Genomic DNA, 27,282 nt, shown 5'->3' with positions numbered 1-27,282 from the left:
ATATATATATATATATATATCTATATATATATATATATATATATATATATATATATATATATATATATATATATATATATATATATATATATGTATATATATATATATATATATATATATATATATATATATATCGTTAAGTTCAAGTTTAGGGACACCACAGAAACTAAAGTTGAAACTGGATGAAACACAAACATACTTCCTTATACTTAGTTTAAATTATCGAGGCTGAGAAGCATTTCTTTTTTCTTTTGGAGTTGGGGGTGGGAGAGGGAAGGGCCGTGCAGAGATTTGGGGGTCATATAATGGAGGAAGTATTTGTGTGGACTAAATCCCACCACTAAAACGCTCACATGATCGAAGTTTCGAAGCCCAAAATGATCAGCTTCGGGGCAAGGTTAGAGGCCTGTCGTAGGCTTGTATTGGATATGGAGAAGAGGTATGGGATGAATACGTGACAGCACACAACTGCTGGAGCCTTAAGGAGGATGATCCTAGATCAGTTCATAAGAGAAACTCAAGAAAAAGGTTTCTTCAGTTCAGCTGAACTTGGACTAATGGTGACAATGCTTCACAGATGTGTACGTGTTGCATATCATATCATCAAAAATACATAATCCATATAACAATCATAGTATGATAAATACAATACGATCAAACCTGACGAATACCTGAAGTTCTCGAGCATATCTTAATCACGCCATCGAAATGATGTTTTGAATTTGTATCATTATAGATAGAATTTGAGGTACGTGTGATAAAAATGGAGTGAATTATAAAGCAATATTAGCTCTAAATTCAACCATTTTCATAAGAGTAACTTGCTAAAAGTTGGACAGACATCACATGCCGCTGGAGTGATATTTCAGGCAGTAGTTAGAAGAGATCAGGTCGTCAGCAGGTCTCCCAGTCCTGGTGTTCAGGTGGTCGACACACGGCAGGACACGGCTTCCTGATACTGTCATTGACAAATTTCCTCCTGTATATCCTCATTCCCAGGAAGGTGTAATTCTCTCGTCTCGTGGGGAAGGGCAGCGACCCGGGGAACCTTCTGCAGGAGTAGGAGTCGTGGGCGATGACACTTGCCTTTGCTCAGGGCCACAGGTGCATCTGTTGTTGGTGAATCCATACAAGAATTTGAGCGGCTCTGTGCCCGGGTACCGAACCACGAGATGTTGACATCATTAAGTGAAATGTGTTATCATAGTTTGATATTAGGAAAACGTGAACAAATAGATATCAAAAGAGCACATATAACCTCAGCAATATCCATATATGATTTGGAGCCGGGTACACATTAAGGTAGTCGTGTGAAATACCGAAAAATATCCTTTCATGAAACAACTATTCTCACTTCAGGTCACACAGCCAGCGGGGGAAAACTAAACACAAAAATACTTTCAAGCTCCTAGAGTCAAGTGAAACGATACCTCTAGAAATCCATTCCACAATCTGATATTCAAATATGTCTCCTGGCAAAACAAGCGATTCAAAAGAAACACGTTAATTTCAGGTTAGGTTTTATCACTAGCTTTGGGTTATTAACATCATTATTCAGATCATAAAATGACTTTTGATCTTTATCTCGCCATGGGATACACTGGTGTTTCCGAGGGTACTTCTCATCTTTATCTAATAGTTATTCTTATCCTCTTCCTACCCACAAGTGGTCATAATCCAGGAATATCCTAACCCATTCCTAGCTATCATTACTTACACATGTTTCTGGTCCTATCCTCCTGTACACTTCATTCTTCTCCCGCGACTCTCTAGCCTTCTGTACCAAAGTCCATTCTGGTTCTTTTTTCGCCCAGAAAAGTGTTTTATAACTTCTAGTAATCCCAAGTCGTTTACTGTTTTCTTAAATCTTCTTATTGGTTATACTCATCTGTATACTCGCCAGTGACCATTATTTTGTCCTAATCCGGAAGTCATTCTGGCTACATACTGCTCTAAGGATCACTCTTGATCTTTTCACATCTTTTCACATCTTCACTGGCTTCCTGCTCAATGTACCTTCTTCACTTATCCGCCCATCATTCTGGTCCTCTACTAACCCACGACACCTGATCTTCCATCTCTCTAAAATTCCTGCAGCTCGTCCAGTTTGCCCATCGATATGCGCGGGTCTTCTTCTACCTCTGAACTCAACCCTGTCACGATCACTAGTCGCTACTTACCCAGAGAACCAGCTGGTTATGGGATGGTCTCTTGGCGTTCCGGAGAATCTTGGCCCTGGTCTTGGGTCCCTTGTGAGGCCTCCAGGTGTTGCAGCCGCCCCACAACCCACTCAGCATAGCCACTCCGTGGTGGGGGTTGTCTCGCATCACGTGGAAACACTGCAGCAGAAGACGGGACTGCCATTATGATCATCACATGACGTTCAAGTTATTTTCAGGTTTTGGATGATGCAGAGTAACAGGGACATGGAGGCTGGCTGGCTGTAAACTCAATCATCTGAGGTAAACCCTGTAGACCATACTGCTTCTCAGATACCCACATATAGATGAATTAAGGGATGTTTCTCAGGGTGCAGATGATATATATGCATATATTCTTATGAGTCCACGGGGAAAATAAAACACGATAAGTTCCCAAGTGCACTTTCTTGTAATAATCACATCATCAGGGGAGACACGAGAAGGAAATATAAGTCACTTAATATACATCAACTCAGTTATATTTCTCTCTTGTGTCTCCCCTGATGATTTGATTATTACACGAAAGTAAGTGCATTTGGGAACTTATCGTGTTTCATTTTCCCCGTGGACTCATAGGAATATCTTGATCAGGCGCAAAATTGTGATCCTTTCCAATATGCATATATATATACATATATATATATATATATATATATATATATATATATATATATATATATATATATATATATATATATATATATCTTTTTTTTATACTATTCGCCATTTCCCGCATCAGCGAGGTAGCGTTGAGAACAGAGGACTGGGCCTTTGAGGGAATATCCTCACCTGGCCCCCTTCTCTGTTCCCTCTTTTGGAAAATTAAAAAAAAAGCGAGAGGGGAGGATTTCCAGCCACCCGCTCCCTCCCCTTTTAGTCGCCTTCTACGACATGCAGGGAATACGTGGGAAGTATTCTTTCTCCCCTATCCCCAGGGATAATACATATATATATATATATATATATATATATATATATATATATATATATATATATATATATATATATATATATATATATATATATATATATTATACTTTGTCGCTGTCTCACGCGTTAGCATGGTAGCGCAAGGACACACACGAAAGAATGGCCTTTTTCTCCTCTTAAGTTTATCATCTCAGTCAGGTATAATTTAAGTCTCCCTAGAGAGGAGAGAGATACGCACTAGCTTTGCCATCATGACAAGATCTCCTCGTAGGTACTCGCAGGTTGGTGCGTACATAAGTTCAAAAACAAAAGCGGCACTAAACCAGGTCCTCCGGGACACCACTTGTTAATATTGTCCAATTTTGAAACGTTATTTTTGATAGGTGTTCTCCCTTCCCTCCCATCTCAGAAGCCTAACTTTTATTCCTATCTGTTACTTGTATTACTGACGGATGGCTCCTTCCTTCTGAAGCCATCCTGTTGCTTATTCAAGTAGTTTATGCTCGCTGATTACCTTCACCAATGTACAGACCACATATGTTACTGACAGCATACGGGTCTTACCTTTCCAGACTGGAGCCACTGGTTCACGGCGTCCACCTCTCGCTGCAGGATGGGCGAGTCAGCGTCTCTGACAATATAGCGATCTACCAAGGGTCGCCCACCACACAGAACCTCCAGCTGGTACCGGCCGAGCCACTCAGATCACACACACCTGCCACGGGGTAATACTTTACTGGCACTGTTTATTTGGGACAACCAGATCTGAACTTCAGCAGCAGCTTCTCCTTCCGGAAATCCAACTATAAATGACAAAAGTTACGTGTCTTGTACGACAGTTTGCTCTGAATCACATCGCTTTTGTGCGATAGCATTCCTTAAACTGTTGAAGCTGAGTGTCTCATACAACAGGCAACTGTAAACTACAATGTGTCCTATGGAGAGTTAAGCGGTAAGTGGGAACGAGAAGATAGGAAACTAGACTGAAATCTATTCGAGATAGATAGATGGTGTTGCAGCCTTCAAAAGCCCACAATTCTCACCTATGGACAGAATCCAATGAGCATCGAAGAGCATATTCAGATGAGGAGGATGGACGACAATAAAACCCTATGGAACAAAACAAAGTTCTCCACGTCATATGATTTGCCTCCCGCTCCAGACCACCATCTTTTGAATGTGGTGTACCAAGAGCCACACAAGACGGATCAGCCAGATCCACGCGGATATTGTCGTGGATATCTAGGGAAACAGTGCAGTGCTTTCATGTATGAGAAAAGTGTTTGGCAAGCGGAAGGCGGGATGTGGGGGTGTGGGAATGGGCAGTGAGCGGTGGGATGAAGAAGTTAAGTTCTCAGAGAAAGACAGGGGTATGGCCGATGCCTGCAGGGAGGGAGTGCGTGAGACTGGGAGAAGTACAAGAGTAATAGTAGGTCAAGAGAAAGATGCAGGGGATGAAAAGAGGACGAATGAGAGTTGTAGAGAGCGAGTAACAGCAAACTTCAGGGAGGAAAGCAAGAGAACAAATGAGTATATCAGTGAAGATGACAAATGATCAATCTCCCATATAGCCTTCCTGATACTCTTAACAAACTCATGCCACTGCATTTAAACATTTACTTTTGCCCCTTTCGCCCTTATACTGCGGCAATATACAGGCATCCTGCCAATCTTCAGGCACCTTACCGTGAGCCATACATGCAGCGAAAATCCTAAGCAACCCATGAACAACTCAAGGACGACCTTTATTAAGAGCTGCAGTAACATCTACTCTAACCGCTTTGCCGCACTTCATCTTACATAAGGCTTCATCACCTCTTCTCTTTTCACTAGTTACTTGTCATGACTATTTCATTTCTCATGTCTTCACGTCACAGACATCCATCCCATATCTGCCACCCGATCATCGAACACATTCTACTATCTTTCAAAATACTCATTCCATCTCCTCTTCACCTAATATTCGCCTGTTACTGCTTCCAGGGTGGTGGAATGCACAGAGCTTCAGAATAGGGATGGACAATGTAGCTTCAGGAGTGGCAGAAGATGTGTGGATCACGTGCCTCCTAGGAAGAATATGTGCGAGAAATACTTAATGAAACATAAGGACTTGAAATTGGCGAAATGGTTCGGGCATATGAAGAGGATGACTGAGGAGAGATTGATAACGAGGGTTTGTGTCAAAATAGGAAGGGACAGGGAGAGGGGATAGACTGAATTGGTGATGGGGAATGGAGTGAAAAAGGTTGTGAGTGTCGGGGCCTGAACATGAAGGAGGGTGTAAGGTGTGTATGGGACAGTCAACTGGAGCAATGTGGTACAAAGAGGGCAATGTACTGGGTATGGCTAGAACCAGAGTATATGAAAAGGTCATTTGAGACTTGATTGTGGATAAGGGGTCGCGGTCCAGCTCTTAACTTTGAAGGATACATTTGAACGTAATGCAAGCATTTCACACTTATTCTAGATCACCTTCGATTACAAGGTTAACGTAAAGAGGCTGATAACACGTTACTCATATGATGAAGATTTCGCGAGGGTAGTAGTTTCAATGTGTCACCTGGCAGCTGACGAATGTTGCAGAAGTCGAGGTGTTGGTAAGTGCAGGCGAGGCTACACGCACACTGCTGTTGGCGGGTCTGTGTCAAGTCCAGGTACACCCTCACTACCCACCCTGGGTACACCTGGGACACTCGAGGCGGCTGCAACTCCATCCCAGCAGAGTCCTAGCTAGGGAAGTCTCCGTAGAATGAGTAGCTCACCACCTGAGAAAGACGAAGCGAGACAGGTTCTTACAGGATGAAGGGAACCTATACAGTAGACGGAGGACGATGATGCTCCTCATGTGGAGGACTCTATGAATAGCTGAAGAAACGTATGGCATGTCACTGTGTGTGTAGCGCCACCACGTGCGTATGGCATGTCACTGTGTGTGTAGCGCCACCACGTACGTATGGCATGCCAGTGTGTATGTAGCGCCGCCACGTACGTATGGCATGTCACTGTGTGTGTAGCGCCACCACGTACGTATGGCATGCCAGTGTGTGTGTAGCGCTGCCACTTACGTATGGCATGACACTGTGTGTGTAGCGCTGCCACGTACGTATGGCATGTCACTGTGTGTGCAGCGCCACCACGTACGTATGGCATGACACTGTGTGTGTAGCGCCGCCACGTACGTATGGCATGACACTGTGTGTGTAGCGCTGCCACGTACGTATGGCATGTCACTGTGTGTGTAGCGCCCCTACCCAGCCCCGATATTCCGACCTACCAACTCAGACGGGCAAGATGGAGCATTCCAAATCATGCCACACTCTTATTTGTCTTTCTCATACTTCTGATGTACTACGCGGAGATCACACACACACACACACACACACACACACACACGCACACACTAATATGACCAGAACAGTTTTATATAATGGTACGGATCTTCAGGAGTACATCTAAACTCCAGTAAAATACTGTGGACGTGAACATACACGAACCGACTGAAAGAGGAATTAGTGAATACTGATTTACAGGCCTTAGTGACCTCCAACGTATATTCAAACCCCACATAAATTCAGCAGGAAAAATAAGCCTTTCCCTGAGGTTAACAAGCAAATCTATTACCCTCACAAAAATATCAGAAACTGCAAATATTTTTTCTGGGAATTTCTTTTAGTTAAAGAAAAAAAAACCAATTTGCTTTGAAACTGCAAAATAACGTAACGAAATGTTTCTGTACTTAGAAAAAAAATCTTGGAAAATATTTCAGAATGTTTCCCCAAGCGGAAAGATATGCAATGAATACAAAGGAAATAATCACAGACTCGTTCCAAACAGTAACCATTAAATGATTTATTACAGACGTTAATGACCCCCAACATATATTTCAACTCTAGATAATGAGACATGATCCCGTCACGTGCATCGCCACTATGGGAACGTGAGGGAGTGGGTGTTCGATCCAGGATGACCAACAAAGCTGTGCGATTCTGAAAACATCTGATTCGTACATTGTAACCGACAAGATGACCGTAAGTCGTATCAGTTATGAATGACACCAAATAACGCCATCGTGATCTGAGCGTCTGAATGTGCCAACGTGCCTCGCAATAGACAGACACTCGTAATGAAGTGGAGGAAATCATCTTTCGTAACTTAGCGTCAGCTTCGGACCGAACTATGACCATGCCGTCACTAGATACGTCCCAGCTAAGTCTGTAGCGGGATACAGAGGACTGTCGATCAGCCATGTAATCATAACACAAGAGGAAGATCAAACTTTCGCTGCCACTTGTATCCATCCAACATACCTTGTTGTACACAAGACCTGCTTTTCAAAAATCTCTCAGATATATATAAATCACCTTGGAAAGACTGTCGCGACATAATCAATGCACTGTACATTTACGGTTAGCTCAGGAAGCATACACACATATGTCTTACCTGAAGGCCTCCCGCAGGTCACTGGCCTTGAAACCCAACACAATATATGCTCGCTCTACCATCAGTCCAACTTTTAGTCTCCGGTTTGTATTTTGTTTTCTTGCAGTTGATAAAGAAGGTTTTCTGACATCTGTCGCTATCTGGATCCTCTCTACGCGGAGCGGAAGGTTAACTAAAAGATATCTATCGACCGTATGCGCTGTAAAGAGGCAGGAAGAACATATTGTGGCTACAATTAAGGATTTACAGATAACTTTCATAAAGAATCAAACATCATCTTCCTCTCACGCGTGATTCTCTCATGCTAACACCTGATGGACTCGTAAAAGTCGCGTACATCTTCCTTATAACTTCTTAAGATTTCAGATAGAGAAGCATTACACAGAAACGTTGTTTTACTTCAGATAGAGAAGTATAACAGAAACTTTTTCATACCTCAGATAGAGAAGTATTACATAGAAACGTTGTGTTTTACTTCCGACAGATAGGTATAACAGAAATTTTGTGTCTCTAGAGAGAAGTATTACATAGAAACGTTGTGTTGTATTTAGATTCTGGTATACATTCTGAGTTTGTACCTTTCTGACTTATAACAAGTATTGCAAGAATAGGTATGAATCACTGGAAAATATGAGATACTCTACTGGATAAAAGCAAACTGAGTTCTGTTGTTTCCATCCGGCCATAAAATTTGTTACAAGTGAGGTAAGCATATGGAGGACTGACCTTCTGCCCTGGTCCCCTCAGAGTAGCCCAGCTGCCGCAAGTAGACTGTCTCTTCATCTCCAGGACATTACTAGGATCCTCAGCTGTGCCGGTCACCAGCGGAGGACAGGGTGTGACCTGGAGTGTCCTGGTACAGTTACAAGGGTCGAGCTGGATCCTGATGGAGCAGCTTCGGTCATCTTGAGGGTTGGTCTCAACTGAAGTAAAGTGATGCAGCCCAGGATGACCCAAGTTGTCCGCGATGATGTTCACGGTCGTAGCGGGCAAGCAGATCAAGAAGAGGACAGGCACAAGCCCGCAGAAGACGAGGAAGGCAACCAATGTCTTCGTAGACCTCAGTGATATCATCTGTGTTGAACATCATCGAACTTTAAAGGTGGGCGTTTGCATGTGAAGAGGTTAGGATGGTATGATTCATATTACAATTGACTGTTGTCTTATCTTCACCCAAAAGATGAAAGTAAGCCACATGTTTCCAGTTGAATTTGATAATTATATCATCAGAGGTGTGTCGGCATCTTAAATGAAGCTGCTAGAGGCTGAAAATATACAGAAAAGGTAAGTACATACAACGGATAAAAAAAAGTTCCCATGTACCTGTGTTTCAGTGTCCCTATGTTTGTCTATATTAGTCAGTAACCTTAATGTCTGTTCATCAGATCCAGAACCTGATCCTGTTCTGAACACGCTGTTCTTTGTTTTACGGGGATTTTTTTTTACCGTTCACAAATGCGTTATCCTGCCTTCTGACCATAATTCTCTTTTTCTTTCATTACTTTATCTGATGACACTTTAGACAATCTTTGATCGAATTTTTCAATTTCTTGATTTCTTCCTCCATGTCTTGTGACCTTTGATCCTGCTTCTCATGGTTCCAGGTCATTCATTCGTTAATTCGTTTCTGATTTCCTCTGCACCCCTCATCAACCTTTTTCTTCCTAACAGACCAGGTGTCAACTGTTTGGTTATGCACATCCGTCTTACCTTACTATTTCCAGTTTAAAATTCTAGCCTAGCTTAACTTAAAGCTAAACGTTCAAAATACTTTAAAGTTTCTAGTTTCAACCTATTTGATGAATATCCTCACCCAAAGCTACACACCAGTCTTGTATACTTACTGCACATTATGAGAGAAAATATAGAATCAAACCAAAAAGATCAGGGGTACGTCTGGCAGCCACGTTAGTACAGTTGCCTATCACTAATCCAGAATATTCTGTATTCACTCTTACTCTCCTACATGTTTCTTTCATCGTTTCATGAGTTGTGTTTACATAATCAGTTACTCTTATCATCTCCTTTCTTTTTTTCTTACAAAATTAAAAACCTTTCTTTCTTTTCTTACAAAATTACCAACAACAACAACACCAGCATATTGCACTCGGCATCAGTGTGACAACAGTTGATACAGAACACAACCTGTGTCATGACACCTCCATCCCCTTTGTCAGTGAGAGGGTTGGAAGTTCTGCCACTGTGACCCAGTTCAAAGGTAATAAATTACAAAAAAGTGACTCAATAAACAGTTGAACATCTTCCCTACAATCTGAATTCTCCGCCGTACTCATCGTTCTGGAACATGCAGATATCACTGCCACAGACAATTTGATAATTATCTATGATTCTATACCATCATTTTTATTATACTCTTTATGGTGACGGAAATTATGTTTTGTAAATCTGATGTTACGCTGCTCAGTGTCATGCTGAAGTTTATGTGATTAACAAGGTCTTATTTCTCCTATATTGTAAAATATCTACATAACGATATCAACCTCCCTTCTGATGAAAATAACCTCCAGCCTCTATGGCCGGTCTGCCTACGCTAAAGACATTGCTTTCTCCATTATATTCTGAACACGGGCTCAGTAGCATACTGGCTTTCACCTAACAGTCTATCACGTACTCAACTCACTGGCTAGACGTACGAAGTGGTGTGACACAGGGACCCGTCTTGGGACTGGTGCTCTTTCTCATATATATATCTAAGATACTGATGATAAGGTGCTTACATTGTCAGGTATCAAAGTTCGCAGACGATCTAAGGTGGGAAACAAACACGGACCGTCTGAAGCTTCGAACTTACTTCAACTTGATGTACTGAGTTCACAAGAGGCAAAATGAATCTTAATCAGGCCAAAGTTTTACGGAGCAGTAGTAAAAATGAGAAGGAAAGCCACATTATGAAATCTTCTGAGTTACAAAAAGTAACAGAAAAAAGACTTGGGTGTAATATTCCCTAGTGACCTAAAACCAAGTAAGCAAAGCAGTGAGTATAAGTAGTAAGAAGGGCAAATAGAATTCTTAAATTCAACGGCACCGCTTTTGTGTTCAGTTTTGGTCACTTGAAACGAAACATGACCAGAATGGCGAGAGGACAAGGATGAGTGACCGATATGATAATTCCCAGACTCGGAAACACATCTTGTGAGAGTCGATTGAACGATGTGAATTCGGATAGTTTAGAAAATACGAAGTTTGAAATGATCTAATACAGCAGGTGTTCAAAATCATCAATGGCTCCTATAATTTCGACGTACTAAGCTACTTTGGCAGTAATGGATGCATACACGTGAGCCAACGTTTGACCCCGAATGAAGCGAAGAACTTTTTTTTCTTGCCTTCTTTCAACAGGATTGTTAACCCATGGTATGACTTGCTGTCACAGTAGCTGAAAGCAGCACCAAAGGTACGTTTAAGCCTCAACTTGATAAATACATCGCCTCGTACCTACGACTGACGTTCATCATTTGCGCCTTCTTGGTCACATGAAACGTTAACAAGTAGTATTTCTCTTTAAATAAGACCTGTTATTCCTTTCTACTTTTTTCTGTTTCTCCCATCTCCTTATTCCTTTCTACGTTTTTATCTACTTTTTTTATATATATTTTCATCATCACAAACAGCATCAAAAAGACCCACTGGTCTGCTAATGTTTGAATTCCTTTGTATTTCCTTTGAGTAGTGAGACACGTGAACCTAGATCAACACTGTCTCTGGCAGTTTATACGATCAGTGGAAAGTCTTTGGGCAGATTTCTGCCGGGCCATCATACTGCCAGTGAACACAGACATACCTCCCACGTGAAGTGCATCACGAACAAAATATCGAAGTCTGTTGAAGCAAAGTTAAATAAAATATCATCTCCGGGCAAGTCTCCCAACGCTCACTGCATGCCTACGGTATCTGAATCTGGTGTTCAACCTCATCCCTTGTACAGACATCACGAGTACAAACTGGATTTCGCTCCAGAGACCACAGAGCTCCGTTATCTTAAGTCAACCAACGTCGTACATATTGATATTCATAACCTGCGTTAGCAGTATGTACACATACGTGTACAAAATGTCACGTCAGTACTGTATTCTCCCATTTTCTTTTTCCGAATCATCGACATTTTCGTACGTTCAATAGCAACAACAACAAAAATTCATCCACAACTTTTACACAGATCACAAAATCATGTTTTTATCAATCCTAATGTCTGCTTCACATGCAAATTTGAAGTGAAACATATCATCTGGGTGGGATGATGTCTCATAGTTCACCCCCAGGCAGCAATCTAGAAGGTTAACCAACACTTGTAGCAGCTGTGAGGGGGGGGGGGAGACGGAAGAAGGGGGGGGGGGGGGGAATCGAGAGAGAAGTGGGAAGGTGAAGAGGATGGGAAAGCAGGAGGCTCTTCCCCAGCCACCACTCCCTCCCTCCCTCCGGCATATAAACCGGCAAAGAAAACGGGTATTCTGGTGCATCGTGTCGTACATACAGGATATACCGACAAGGGAATTTCATTGAAAACCATGACTGGGTCATATTCTGACCTGGTGACAGCTGCCAGATATTCTCTGAACAAGAACATGAAGTAAATGAACGATTATCTTTCTGGACCATACTAAACAAGAACCTTACACTTCTTATTCATTGGTAACTGATACCGTTCATCTGTATTTTTCATACTGTATGTAAATGAACTAATATAATCTTAGCTTAAAGAATGGTTTGTGGTGGTTGATTAAAGTGTTGTACAAGCGCTGGTTAAGGAAAGTTTCAAACGTTTGTAATGTGCCACAGCCTGATATCTAGTCAGAGAGTCTCTCTCTCTAACGTAAGAAAGATGATAATGACTGTACTGTACAAATTCTTGTTTTCCAAAAAATCAATTAAGAACTTTACAATCAGGACTTCTTAAGATAACATCATCTTAAATATGAAGTCTTCTTATACAAGTTTATTTTTGGATAACAAAATGGACTTTGAAAAAGATTTTGAGCGATCGGGGCCTGAAGATACAGGAAGGTGAGAGGTATGCAATGAATAGAGTGAATTGGAGTGATGTAGTATATCAGGGTCGACGTGCTGTCAATGGACTGAACCAGGGCATGTGAAGCGTCTGGGGTAAACCATGGAAAGGCCTCTGGGGTCTGGATGTGGATAAGGAGCTGTGGTTTCGAGGCATTACTACGAATAGTAAAGGGGTAAAGTGGGCTAAGCCACGTAGAGCCACTGTCCACACACTATGTATGCATGGTGTGTGCTTTCCCTCTCCCGATCACTGCAGTACCATCAAGTGCACGAAGGGCTACACGTCCGGCGCGGCCACTCCTTTTCGCTATCAGGGAATGGTGGAGCTGGTGCTATTTCAGATACAACGTACCTTAAATGATGATGTACCTCCTCCTGCGGGAGTGTGTGCTGCCTACACAGCCAAGGTGACACCGACAGATGGCAACGGCTCTTCTTCTGGAGGTACACGTGTCGGCCCAAGCCACACAGGTCGGCGGTGGGAGGGTATGTGTGGTGAGGGTCGGGTGTCGTGTACAGTCCTCCACGACCTACCAGGTGCAACTGACTTGATTGGTGGTCGGGTAGGGAGGGAGAGGCAGCGCCTCCCATTCCTGAATCTAAGTGGATCCAAGACGACAATGTCTGGAGTACATATGTTGTACAGAAAGGGGAAGGAGCGGCGTTTTCCGATTTTCTGGCAAATCACTCCTTTTGGCAGCCAAGACCAGTGCTCTTGATCAAGCGCTGCCATCGTGATCCAGCCCAATGCCAAAATATTAGCAAAAACTGTTTAAAATTAACGAGTAGGCATTCACTCTACAAACTGAAGTGTCCGCCATATTGGTCGTCCAGCTCCTTTGAAATGTCAAGGTTTCCAAGCAAAGGTCTCGTTCATATTGAGTTTGGGAAGGTATTTGTCTCAAAAATGGGTTTACATCTATTCGGAAAAAGATTCATGATTCAATCAGAATTAGAATTGCATGTTATAGTATGAGTCTTGCAAGACATTAAGAGTATGTAGATATGTCTTATGTCCAAGTAATGTATCAAGAAGAAATCAATGAAGTTACTCTGTACTATATGATTTTATGACTATGTATACGGAGCTGATATGTTATAAGGAGTGAAATTTCAGCTACAACCTGTCTGCGGGTTGCACAATGTACAGATAGATTGTATAGAACAAAACTAAACCTACAACCTACAATAAACTGTAACAACAAGCGTTGTACCTGTCGTAAGGAAGTTAGTGTTCACTGGGGTTAAATTTGTTTATGGATGTGGTGGTTAGGGAGGTAAATGCAAGAGTTTTGGAGAGAGGGACAAGCATGCAGTCTGTTGGAGATCAGAGGGCCTAGGAAGTGAGTCAGTTGTTGTTCGCCTTGATACAACACTGGTGGCTGATTCGAGTGAGAAACTGCAGAAGTTGGTGACTAAGTTTGAAAAAGTGTGTGAATGGAGAAACTTCAGAGTAAATGTGAATAAGAGCAAGGTTATTAGGTTCAGTAGGGTTGAGGGACAAGTTAATTGGGAAGTAAGTTTGAAAGGAGAAAAAATTGGAGGAAGTGAAGTGTTTTTGATATCTGGGAGGTGACTTAGTAGCGAATGGAACCATGGAAGCGGAAGTGAGTTACGGGGTGGGGGAGAGGGCGAAGGTTCTGGGAGCGATGAAGAATGTGTGGAAGGAGAGAACGTTATCTCGGACAGCAAAAATGTGTATGTTTGAAGGAATAGTGGTTCCAACAATATCATATGGTTGCGAGGCATGAGCTATAGATAGGGTTGTGCGGAGGAGGGTGGATGTGTTGGAAATGAAATGTCTGAGGACAATATGTGGAGTGAGGTGGTTTCATCGAGTAAGTAATGAAAAGATAAGAGAGATGTGTAGAAATAAAGGGTGTGATTGAGAAAGCAGAAGAGGATGTGTTGAAATGGTTCGGACATATGGAGAGAATGAGTGAGAAAAGGTTGACAAAGAGGAGATATGTGTCAGAGGTGGAGGGAGCAATAAGAAAGGGGAGACCAAATTGGAGGTGAAAGGATGGAGTGAAAAAGACTTTGAGCGATAGGGGCTTGAACATACAGGAGATTGAGAGGCGTGCAAGAAATAGAGTGAATTGGAACGATGTGGGATATCGGGGTCGACGAGAATATATTCCATGCTGTTGAGTATGAGATGCTACTACGAAAATATATCAGATGCTGTTCAGTCTAAGGTACCACGGAAATACATTACAGGATGTACCGTGTCTCCCGGACACCTTTGCAGGCAGGGAGGTAGGCTCCAAGAAGAGACACTGCTTCACAAAAATATGCTACTAGTACTGACTTAGTACCTTTTCCTGGTGTCAAAGCTTCGTTCAGAGACTGGAAACCTTCCTCTATGCTTGACCTGGAATTAGGAAAAGAGGCAAATAACCAGAGGCTGTGTGACTGTGGGTACAGGCTCTATAAAAAAACTTCTCACTCCAAAGGAGTTCATATTTCCCTGAACCTGGGCATGTGAAACGTCTGGGGTAAACCATGGAAAGGTCTGTGGGGCCTGGATGAGGATAGGGGGCAGTGGTTTCGGTGCATCACACATGAAAGCTAAAAACTGAGTGTGATCGAATGTGGCCTTTTTTTTTTGTCTGTTTCCCTGGCGCTACCTCACTGAAACAAGGGGTAGCTATGCTGTTTCCTGTGGGGTGGGATAGTGCCTGGAATGGATGAAGGCAAACAAGTATGAATGTGTACATGTGTATATATGAATATGTCTGTATATGCATATGTATGTATATTTGTATATGTTGATAGGTATATGTTTGTATATGTGCGTGTATGGGCGTTTATGTATACATATGTATGTGTATATGAGTGGATGGGCCATTCTTCTGTTTCGTAGTGCTACTTCGCTGACACGGGAAACAGCGATTAAGTATAATAAATAAGATATATACTTACATAGCATTTATCATATCTTTATGAAGTTTACCTTAAATGTTACGTTCTCTCTGTGAAACGTTAGATAGAAAACCGTACAATAAGATGGATAACTAATAAAAACTGATTTCACCCAAACTAGTACAAAAGCTTTTAGTACTGATAGAACTGCAGCACAGGATCTCTTCCGTTGAGGACCAAAGTAACGCTGGCCTTTTTCACCTCTTATCTCCTCCACATCCTTCAATTCTGCTCATTCTTCTCTCACGCGACCTGCATCTCGTCTCAACACAGCTTCCTCATTAAACTCAAGACCTAAACAGTGTGTGTGTGTGTGTGTGTGTGTGTGTGTGTGTGTGTGTGTGTGTGTGTATTTTGTCGCTAACTCAATCTAGTCTAAATTCTTTTGAACAGCAAAGGTGTTGCTGAATTGCCGAGGGTGAGAACTACCTATCTTTAGTGACGTGTGAGTATTACGCTGGATTCGATGGAAGGGACAAGGGTGTGGGTTACACTACACTTGTTTTGCACATGTAAACTGGAAATGGTAGGCTAATTTATAACATCCTCTCATCTCTGAACAAAAGGCTATTCATTAATGATCCAAATGAAATCATTAAATAATCATCGAACAGCACAGAGGAAAGGCAACAAACACAACGGTCTTGAAAATACAGTTATGTACACAGGGCAAGAATAGTATCTTACATTGTTTTCTGTGAAACAATATGACGCCGCGACCAAGGGTTATGATAAATGGCCATTGGTCTGGCCTCACACGGGTAGAACTGCTTGCATTATATTACAATACATATATTGCTGGCAACATTTCCTGCTATTTGTCATAATAAATGTTATTATGATTTCATATTTCGATGGAAATAACAATAAAGTTGGGCTAACGTAATCAATAGGAAATTTATGCCATATTTAACTAACTCTCCCAAAACAATACGAGTTGTACTGATCATTTCGAAATTCATCGTTCCCATCCTGGAAGGGACTCCAAGTGTGTACACCATTTCCGGGTTTCCAGAATGCACTCGACAATCACTTATATTTTTCACTTCAGTCTGATGGTGGTAGTGACGTCCTCAGGGAACTGACTGAGTCACACATTTCATCTCTTAGATTTAAGGACATTGGGTCTGAAGGCGTCCACTCCATCAGTTCAAGTTAGGTCTGTGTCTATTACCTTAAATATGAGTTACCGTACGATTAAGAAACGTGCAAAACCTTGACATGGCAACTGTGTACGGGCGACGCTAGACCCCCACCTCCTCCCTGGCCTCTTCCTTAATGGCTCAGGGGTAGAATAACTTAAGCATCGCGGACGACACTGCTCGGCTGGCCTCACGCATCGACCCAGCTGAACACACGAGGCTGTGTGTGTGTGTGTGTGTGTGTGTGTGTGTGTGTGTGTGTGTGTGTGTGTGTGGCTGGAGACATTCACACGTTTCCCTAAGTCAAGGAACATTAGATGGACACTTGCCTTACATTATCGTCGTTCTTATATATCGATTTCCTTTTCACGATTACATCAATGTATCTGTGAAAGACTCTCGGTAGCTTTTGCTTTCCCCGGAAGCCATCACGGGGTTCACCAGGTCAGGGAACTGAGTCGAAGTGAACCTTATCCTAAACCCTTGATGATGACGTGGATTATCAAAGTCATTCCTAACGTGAATGTTTCACGGGGAAGGAAATGTGTGTACGTGCAATTAACAACACCAGAGCAAACTTACCTCCCAACCATCAGCTATGACCTGACCTCACCTCTGTACAATGAGGAGAAAGAATGTAGTGAACATAACAGTATATGGTCATCATCACGAGAAGGGGAACTCTTGAAATATTCTTTCCACATTTTCGTCACCCTAGATATTAAGACTTCAGTGTAGCTTGATAAAACAAGGATCATCTGATCTGAGAACTCACTACTGGCTCTTTCATTCAAGAATTAAGAACGATATATCGATATTTTCATTCACGAACTTTCCTCATCTTCTCATCTTACAACAGAGCATTGCTAACTGTTTGTCTGTATCATCAGATATTCCTGAATCTATACAAACTCGCAATCAGCAAATTTTCAGTGGTTCCAGTCGTCGTCCTATCTGCAGAAGGCGCTGACGGAGCAGCGTTATGTATGTATATGAGAAGCGGGTAATGAAGGCTGGAGCCGCGAGCCCCAGATGATGTTACTAAATGTCAGGGAAAGATCACAGGGACTCCGGTAGACGTCGGCCTCGCTAGTGTGCCAGCGGCCGACCTCCTCGCCAGAGCCGGGTCCTCTCCCGGCCTCAACCAGTGCCCTCCTGGCTCTTCCATACGTTGTTATCACTCCTGCAGTGGTATGGTGAGGCTGAGAGTGACGTCGCCGGGCAGCAGTAGCGGCAGAAGTGACATTAACACCTCCCGGCGCCTCTGTCCATTCAAACATTTGTGACATTTAGCTGAGAGAACTTGACTGCCGCTTCCATGAGAATGAAGCTTCCAGCTGAGGATGATGGAAGGAGCGCCTCGTGTACACGCGACTCTAGTCTACTGTGAGAAACGAAGTATCCGCAATGGGTTGATGTGCTATGTGATCAGTGTGGGTGAAGTAGACTGTGTCTGTCTGTCTACCAGAAAGTATTATATTTCTCAGCCTGTACTGTGTGCTCGACACATCTGATACCACATACATACAATAGGAAACAGCTTATGATATTACGTAGGTACGTTTCGAGTCCATACTAACCTTCTCAGTGGCAATACAGGTTTATCATCATCAAGGAGAATTCTTGCAAGTGTGGGACGTGTGTTCATGTGATCACTGGTGTAGAGGGTGACAGACACTATGGCTGGGTCGAAGGTCGCCCTGGGTAACACCCGAAACACCTCCTTCAGCAGCACCTTTACCATACCTAGTAAGACAACGGCCGTGCCTCCTCACGGTATGAAAAAAACCCAGACCTCCAGGGGCGTCGCCAACAGTGGACACGCAGTGTCCAAACCGCAGCCAAATTCAACGTCTTCCAACAGTCCTCACGACAAGCGTCGTACAAGACCCTCCCAACAGCTCTCCGACCTCCACAGTGTACGAGGAGGAAGAGCGGTGAATGTGGTGACCTTGGACGCGGCCACGGTGGGCGCGGGTGGTGAGGGCGGGACGACCGGCGGTGACGTCGGCGGTGCTGCGGCCGAGGGAGAGGGTGAGCCACGGAGGCGACGCCGCATCCGCCCCGCCCCACCTCTACCTAAACCCGAGCCCAAGATACTGAGGCCGAAGGGCAAGGCCAGCCCTAAGCAGCGGCAGCCGGAAGGTTAGTCCTCTCTCTGGTCCTCCTCTGCAAGATGGCGACCGGCGAGGGCGGGACACCATTTACTGGAGTCCACTACCATTCCTGGGGTAGGAAGAATTCTTGATTCTTAAGAATGGTCAGCTCTCTTGTGAGGTGTGTGTGTGTGTGTGTGTGTGTGTGTGTGTGTGTGTGTGTGTGTGTGTGTGTGTGTGTGTGTGGAGGCAGTATGGATGAACATTACCTGGGGCCCAATGTACAGTAAAGAGAGTTCAGCAAGCCGGACCGTTGCCCACTTCACCGGGTGAATGAAGGCAGTCATGAATATGATTTTCTTTTTTTTTCTTTCAAAAACTTGCATTGTGGCCTGTCATTGCTCTCCGTCCTTCCCTCAGTGTCGCAGCTCACCTCAACATTCTTCCATATCTCCCTCTTGCTCTCATGTAAGATTTACCTGTCTTCCCCCCCCCCCCCCCCCCCTCTCTCTCTCTCTCTCTCTCTCTCTCCTTCCCAGACACGGACTGAAAGGTAAGTGATCTGTGTGCGCCACCGGATCTATGTCCTGCCGGGGACACAATAAGAGCATGTAAGCTGAAGACCCGTCTTCTATACGGGTGTCTGTTAGTCTCCCTCACTCTGACTGGTGCAACCAGTCTCTACAGCGAGATGATCCCTTCCCTCTCACTGTGACTGGTGCAACCACTCTCTACAGCGAGATGACCAAGAGTTAAATTCGAGCGGTGAAAGTATGAGGAATGGAATCCCAAGTAACCTGTAGACAGTAGACTATATACGGTGACTGCTTCTCCCATCCATGTTTATCTGTAATTCATTTCCACCGACTCGCCAAGCTAGGATTAGCTTCCCTTGGTAACCGATATATCCTCTTACTATTCTACCTTCCTCCACCTCGTCCATGACTGGACTCCTTTCACGTCTTCCCTCCTGCCTCTCCTGTGTTCTAATTTCTTTCCCTTCCTTCCTTCTCCTTGTGCCGAGAACCCTTCCTTCCCTCCCAGTTATTGATTATGATCCCTCCCTACGTTGGCCACAGCACCATCTTCCTCCATGGAAATATCTGGCTTAATTCCATTCACTGTTCCTTGCATGACTCAAAAGTTACTTCACTCCATCCTTCCCTTTCTGATACTTGCTCCGTTACTGTATAGTTCCTGGTTCCTCCAAGTTCCTGCTTATATCTTCCTTCCTTCCTTTACTCTCAGTTATGGTCTTCTTTTACCTTCGCTTTGTCTTCCTAACTACGTTCCCTCCTCCATCCCTTCACGTTCTGTCTACGTTCCCATCCTCCTTCCCATCACGTTCCTTGTTCCAACAACAGATACCCCGGGATCCTTCCATTCCTGCAGGAACCGTCTGTTGTGGATACAGAAGGTCATATGGAATGGAAATATTTGTACAACATGGCTCGTCTCTATGTGTGGCTTGTAGATCACAGCATTAACTTGTCATTCTGCCGACGTTTCTCGAGTTGTAAGGCATCTAAAGCAGGTGTGTCCCATTTCGACTGAAAATGACTGGGAATGTCAAAGAACTGAAAGTTGTGTGTGATAAAACGAAGACTAATTGCATATGGACGTGATCCAGGAACAGGAAGGATTGAGGTAATGAACTAAATTTGTAATATCGAAAAAAAGCTACGTTCTGTTTTTTTTTTTTTTCATGTCATTTTCAGGACCAGTAATGATTCTGGGACACTAGACCCATTCATCTTACAATTCATGTAGCTTTATATGCTCGCTTAAGTTGCTAAACCTAGTATAGCGCCGAGCTCACTGCCAGGCACAATGGCCCCACCTCCAGGCTTCCCTCACTCTATAAGGCAGAATTTATTGCGGTCGTATACTACACTTACACCCGCTGTGCAGGGAGGGGAGTCTGCCTTTAATGTAGCATCCACGAGAGGTAGGGGAGAAGGTAAGACAGTTCGTCACAAGTCCAATATCAGTCAAGGAAAGACCGGAGTTATTGAAACTGGTGATGACACACCTGCTGGACTCGTATGACAGCCGTACACTGGTAACGTAGGTGAAGGTGGAGGAAGACGTAAGTCGTAAAAAGCTTGACACAAGGCTGGTAAAGGCTCGTGTGGGTGGACGGGAATATAAGAAGAACAGAAAATGAATGTCTAAGGATCGAAAACGAACGTGAGACGTGTTAAGTCATGGGAGACCTGCATGAGACGCAGCCAAGTTAAACCGTTGAGTGGACCTGAGTGTTGTGAGATAATGGTGGTTGACAGCAAGTTTGTCATGTCGAAATGTTTAGTGGCAATATTTAAGAATGAGAGTTAGGAAAATGACTAAAGGTTCATATGCACCATGCAATGACAGAGGAGAGAGATTAAAGCCTCTTTCCGACGAGAATTAAATAAGCAATAAAGGGGAAGGATCTAAGGGAATGGATTTTGTGATAATTGACCTCAGTGGATGGACGTAGGGTAGAGTAAATGGAGTGGGGCTGGTAAGGGATGCCAGGTGGAAATGGCAACGTGGAGACGAGCACCAACAGACGTAAGTGTTGCAGATGTCCATCATAAATACGAGTATTTCAATGATGACGCTCGGTACAGACGCAAGGAGGACAAGGTAAACATTAGCATGGCTGATATGCCTGCGCTGTGAAGGAATATGGCCAGCAGTGTGCGTGGTATGCGGTGCGGAGAAGACTTGGGAAGTTGGTCAGACGACGAGACGATGATAATAGGCACGTAATTAGCTTTTTGATGTAGACGGCAGAGGACTAGAAATACACGTAAAGAAAAGGAGAACAATTCGAATAAATGAGTGAAAATTTAAAGTTTACCATCCAAGAAAAAAAATGTGAAAAACTTTAGAGAATCTGACACAACAACAATGGGGTACCAAAGTTGTGAGGAGGCGAATTAAAGACACAGTATTAACGGTTGCCATCCTGTGGTACACACGGTAGGGTCTGGTTGTTGAGAGGAGAGGTACAACATGGAAAAGTCAAGATCTATAGATGTTGCTTCAGGAGCAAAATAGACTATGGATAGAATGCTGAATCTGCTAGAAAAATGGTACTGCATGAAGGGCAGAGTCCTGAAGAAATAACTTCCGAACTGTACATATGAATAGAAAGAAAGTTGATGAAGATCTTGTGAGGAAAACGAATTATGATACGAGGGAGAATGATAACCTATTCTGATAATTGTTACCAATATCTAAGTCAATTTTATTTACATCTATTTCTACAGTAAGGTTTCATGGAACTAAAATCAAAATTACAATAATATCAACAGTTTGGACATAACCATAGCCTCCAATTTCCTCTTGTAACACCACCAAATGACCATCGCAAAGTCTGCTTCCCAGCAGGTTGAGGTGCTGGACTGATGACTTTACGTGCGAGCACGTATTCAACATCTACAGCGGCCTCGCTCGCTATAGCATGCAGTGCCACGCGTACATCAAGGGTGGCTCTTCCTCCACCCCGTCTCCTGACGGGAGTGGACTCGAAAGCTTCCAGCTTTATGAACTCTCCTGCCATCACCTCTAAACATCCCTTCCTGTTAGTGATGATGGCGATTCACTCTCCCTTCTCTACAGCTGTTGTTTCGGCCACTGCTCTTATAAGCTGTCTGCACATCTCCCTGTCCTTATGATCTGGCCCCGCTGTACACAGCAGGCTGCTGCTTCCCCATCAAGTATATGTGGAGACCGACCACATGAAGACTGATCATTATCACTATATATATCTCTATTTCCTCGTACAAGAAAACTGTGGAAATTCTTTTCCGTCTGTTGTCCTTCCGTCTTCTTATAACCTCTCCATCTTCAGGCTTACACACACACACACCTGAGGAGCGCAAGTCAATCCTTACTTTATAATTTTCTTTTACCCTCTCTGACATCTTTCGTCCCAGATATGGCCATGACTGAGGTATGCTTGTTCCCGTACCGTGTCGGCCACTGTGAGAAAATGTATGCGCAAGGAACACTGAATGCACAAGAACTTCCACTGAAGTCTGGGGAAGGTGAGAGCAGAGCTTACAAGAAATGAGTGACAATGACGCTGAAGTAAACATGACTCTACAGCAGAGCCAGAGATGAGAATAACAGATGCAAGCGAGAGGAAGACATTGCATAGGACATGAGAGCGATAATGACCTGGCAATATGGAAAAATATTGGGGTACACAGACGGCGTGGTGAGCGAGATGGTGAACAGTGGAGGTATAACAAGGTCGAGGGAATTGAGTGAGTGTTTGTGGAAGTTTGGGAACGTGATGACGTACATAACGACCAGACGAAGCCAGTTACTGTTCCGCTGTATGAAGGCAGTTAGAGTGGTTGTAAGAATTAACGAGAAATGAACCTTGTGAGCATAGCTGGCGAGGTGCACGGTAGCGTAACTGATCGTGTCGCAAGAAGTAATGAACCTCTTGTTGGTGAGGAACGAGGTGGGTTAGGACGGGAAGAGGGCGGAGAGACGAGGTGGGTTAGGACGGGAGGAGGGTGGAGAGACGAGGTGGGTTAGGACGGGAGGAGAGCGGAGAGAGACGAGGTGGGTTAGGACGGGAGGAGGGCGGAGAGACGAGGTGAGTTAGGACGGGAGGAGAGCAGAGAGACGAGGCGGGTTAGGACGGGAGGAGGGCGGAGAGACGAGGTGAGTTAGGACGGGAGGAGGACGGAAGACGAGGTGGGTTAGGACGGGAGGAGGGCGGAGAGACATCACAAGTAGTGTAAAAAATATTTTAGAGAAAAAGAGAAAATGTTGGCATCATTTTAATGATTAGAAATGAGGTATCTTACAATGTGAATAAGAAAAAAAAAAACTTGGGAAAACCCTGACTACTTTGTGTACATACATAGAAGACTGGGAATGCGTTGGAACATATCAAATATAAGTAGAGCATTCGTGAAGGTGTAAATGCTGGTGTATTGAAGTGATACATCTGAGACTGAGACAAGAATGTGTCACGTCACCTTGGTTAATTAACGATCTTATGGCAGTGGTGAATGGGAAGGGGAGGTAATAGGAGACATGATGAGGCAAGACGATGTTATCTGACGTCATAATCTTATCTACTGTAGCAAAAAAAAAAAAAGAAGAGGATGCTACAGTAGACTCTCCATCCACCACTCTACCCGGCTCAATAGCCCGCAAGAAAAAACCTTAAAAGGAACACCACCAGTTTTATAGGAAGGTCTGAATGAGGGAAAAAAGAAAAAGTTTCATACTACAGTGGAGCTTCCAGGGGCAGCGGCTCAACACTGAAACGCAAAATGAAAAAATATTTACTCAGTGAATGAAACTTTTTTTTCCTTCGTGAAATGTGCCTATTTACTGATGATAAACATTAGTGAAGTATTGTGCAGCCTTACTGTGAAGGTAATGATAGCCATCTCATTAACTTAATTTGGTGGTAATTTATTCCAGAGTTCAATATACTCTACGGCGGAAAATCTTTTTGCGTAATCAAGTTTGGCTCTTCATTTCATAACGCCACTTCTGGTAATTGAATTTCTGTATGTAAAGAAATTTTCGTATTCAATGCAGTCGAAATGATTCAATATGTTCAAAACTTTTATTAAGATTTCCTCGGGATCTGTGATATTTGTTAGTCAGGATCATTCTAGATTTCTAAATCTTTCTTCATACACCTTTTTTCTCCGTGAGGGTAGTAGTACTGTCGCTCTTCTCTGAATTTGTTCTAATCGTTCTCATCTTTTATCACGTCTGGTGACCGGGAATGAAGAGCGTATTCCAAATGAGCTCTGAATATGGCGATATAAAGAGGCAGTGTTGAGTCTTTCGCTTTTATAGTCTTTTAAATATCTTATTTTGAAGCCAAGCATCCAGATGACAATATAACATGCACCTTGGCATTATTTTTTGGCATTTCTAACACATTACTGGTAACCACATCAAGGTGCTTTTCTTCTGTTAACATTTGTTGGAGCATTTCATACATTCACGATCAATACTTTTATACGTGAAAGCCAGCGAGCTGGTGTGATAAACGGTGTAGTGATACATCATGGAGAAACACACCGGAAGTTACAGCAGTTGCTGTTTGCAGATGATGATGTGTTGTTGGCTAGATCTGAGGAGGAGCTGGATAGAATGTTGGGTCGATTTTTATAATGTGTATAAGAGGAGGAGGAGGAGGAGGAGGGGAGTTAATGTGAGAGTTAAGGTATATACAGGTCAGCAATGGAGAAAAAAAAGAACTAAAACATTGGACATCTTGCGTAGCAGAGTGGAAATAAGGAAGATAAAGATGGAAATTGTTTGGAGGATGTGTGCTGTGAAGGTATCATTAGAACATCTAATAGCAGAAAGACTTTTACGGATAAAACGATTACGCAGGACGTGTGGGTAGAGGATAAGTCTGGTGAGGTAGATACACAGTTGTAACAACAGAAAGTACGAGGATGATAGGTATATCACCAGTACAACCCGCCAGGGTATCGGGTGGGTCAGAGAACCAGTACGTAACTGCTGTACGTTGTGTTCGTTTGGCCCAGATTGTTGCCTTCTCCTTCTGCATCAGTCGCACGTCGGCTGCTGGTATTCATGAACATGTATAAAGCTCTACTCCCTCTCGCACATATGACATCTCTTGTGAGCGCTACGTGCTACACCTACCTGCCTTTGGCCAAAAAATCTCGTAAGTACGTAATCTCTCACTGTCCCCACGGTGCCTATCCCCAGCAGTGCGTAGGTACCTACTTCTTACATCCTCCTTCATAACGTAAAATGAAGGGATGCATGTCTTTGGTGATGGGATGCATGACATAGTCACGTTCATTCTACCTTTTAACTTTCCAACAAAAATTTCCTTAACGCATATTAGTCCTGCAAGGCATTCTTTCTCCCTGTAGTCCGTCCGACAAGTTGCAGGGAGGGAGTTGAGGGTGGGGAGAGAGAGCTTGCGTCTTCCTCAGTAGTGTTAAGACCAGACACATGCGCTCGGACCTTGGGTCTGTGTTGTATGTCAAAAAAAAAAGAGAAATAATAATGATAAATCTGCGACTGCTGTTGTCTCGGTAAGGTTGGTAAGCGTGAGTGCGAGACCCATTCCTTAATAATCATGGTAAGGTTGGTAAGCGTGAGTGCGAGACCCATTCCTTAATAATCATGGTAAGGTTGGTAAGCGTGAGTGCGAGACCCATTCCTTAATAATCATGGTAAGGTTGGTAAGCGTGAGTGCGAGACCCATTCCTTAATAATCATGGTAAGGTTGGTAAGCGTGAGTGCGAGACCCATTCCTTAATAATCATGGTAAGGTTGGTAAGCGTGAGTGCGAGACCCATTCCTTAATAATCATGGTAAGGTTGGTAAGCGTGAGTGCGAGACCCATTCCTTAATAATCATGGTAAGGTTGGTAAGCGTGAGTGCGAGACCCATTCCTTAATAATCATGGTAAGGTTGGTAAGCGTGAGTGCGAGACCCATTCCTTAATAATCATGGTAAGGTTGGTAAGCGTGAGTGCGAGACCATTCCTTAATAATCATGGTAAGGTTGGTAAGCGTGAGTGCGAGACCCATTCCTTAATAATCATGGTAAGGTTGGTAAGCGTGAGTGCGAGACCATTCCTTAATAATCATGGTAAGGTTGGTAAGCGTGAGTGCGAGACCCATTCCTTAATAATCATGGTAAGGTTGGTAAGCGTGAGTGCGAGACCATTCCTTAATAATCATGGTAAGGTTGGTAAGCGTGAGTGCGAGACCCAATCCTTAATAATCATGGTAAGGTTGGTAAGCGTGAGTGCGAGACCATTCCTTAATAATCATGGTAAGGTTGGTAAGCGTGAGTGCGAGACCCATTCCTTAATAATCATGGTAAGGTTGGTAAGCGTGAGTGCGAGACCATTCCTTAATAATCATGGTAAGGTTGGTAAGCGTGAGTGCGAGACCCAATCCTTAATAATCATGGTAAGGTTGGTAAGCGTGAGTGCGAGACCATTCCTTAATAATCATGGTAAGGTTGGTAAGCGTGAGTGCGAGACCCAATCCTTAATAATCATGGTAGCTGTTCTGTTTAACGTATAATAACTCACGATATATGAAGTGTATGAGATGCATTATAACTCTTTGAAGACACTATACTCTACATTGCAAGCTTTGTTGTATACACATTGAGAAATGCATGAAAGGAAAGTTGGTGTACCAATGTGAAGCAAGAGCTTAGATCATCATTTGTCAAGATCTTCGTCCGTGGTGTCATATTGCCTAACACAAAAATGCTAGGCGTAGCTTTTTGTTTTGTTGGATGTACAATTATCGAATCCAACACCTGCACATGGACAATGCCAGTGTACTGCCTCTTAAGTGTTACTATAAGCGTACGATATTTTGTCCTTCATACCGCATTTAGTGATAGGGTTCAGCATGTATTATTATGTATACCGCCATTCCCTTAACGGTGTTGAGAGCGTACGATGTTTCGTCACTGCCTTAGTAATGCTGCCAGTGTACGATATTTTAGTACCAAGTATAGAGAGAAAAG

At 43.3% G+C, this 27,282-nt stretch overlaps 1 pseudogene; it reads right to left on the bottom strand.

Annotated features, from left to right (window-relative positions):
- Window positions 1-894: 894 nt before the first annotated feature.
- LOC139764841 (uncharacterized) lies at window positions 895-8,645 on the bottom strand (annotated as a pseudogene).
- Between the last annotated feature and the right edge of the window lie 18,637 nt (window positions 8,646-27,282).

This window comes from Panulirus ornatus, chromosome 4, assembly GCF_036320965.1.
Source record: "Panulirus ornatus isolate Po-2019 chromosome 4, ASM3632096v1, whole genome shotgun sequence".
NCBI lineage: Eukaryota > Metazoa > Arthropoda > Malacostraca > Decapoda > Palinuridae > Panulirus > Panulirus ornatus.
The sequence above is the reverse complement of the archived record's forward strand: the minus strand, read 5'-3'. Positions and strand labels throughout refer to the sequence as shown.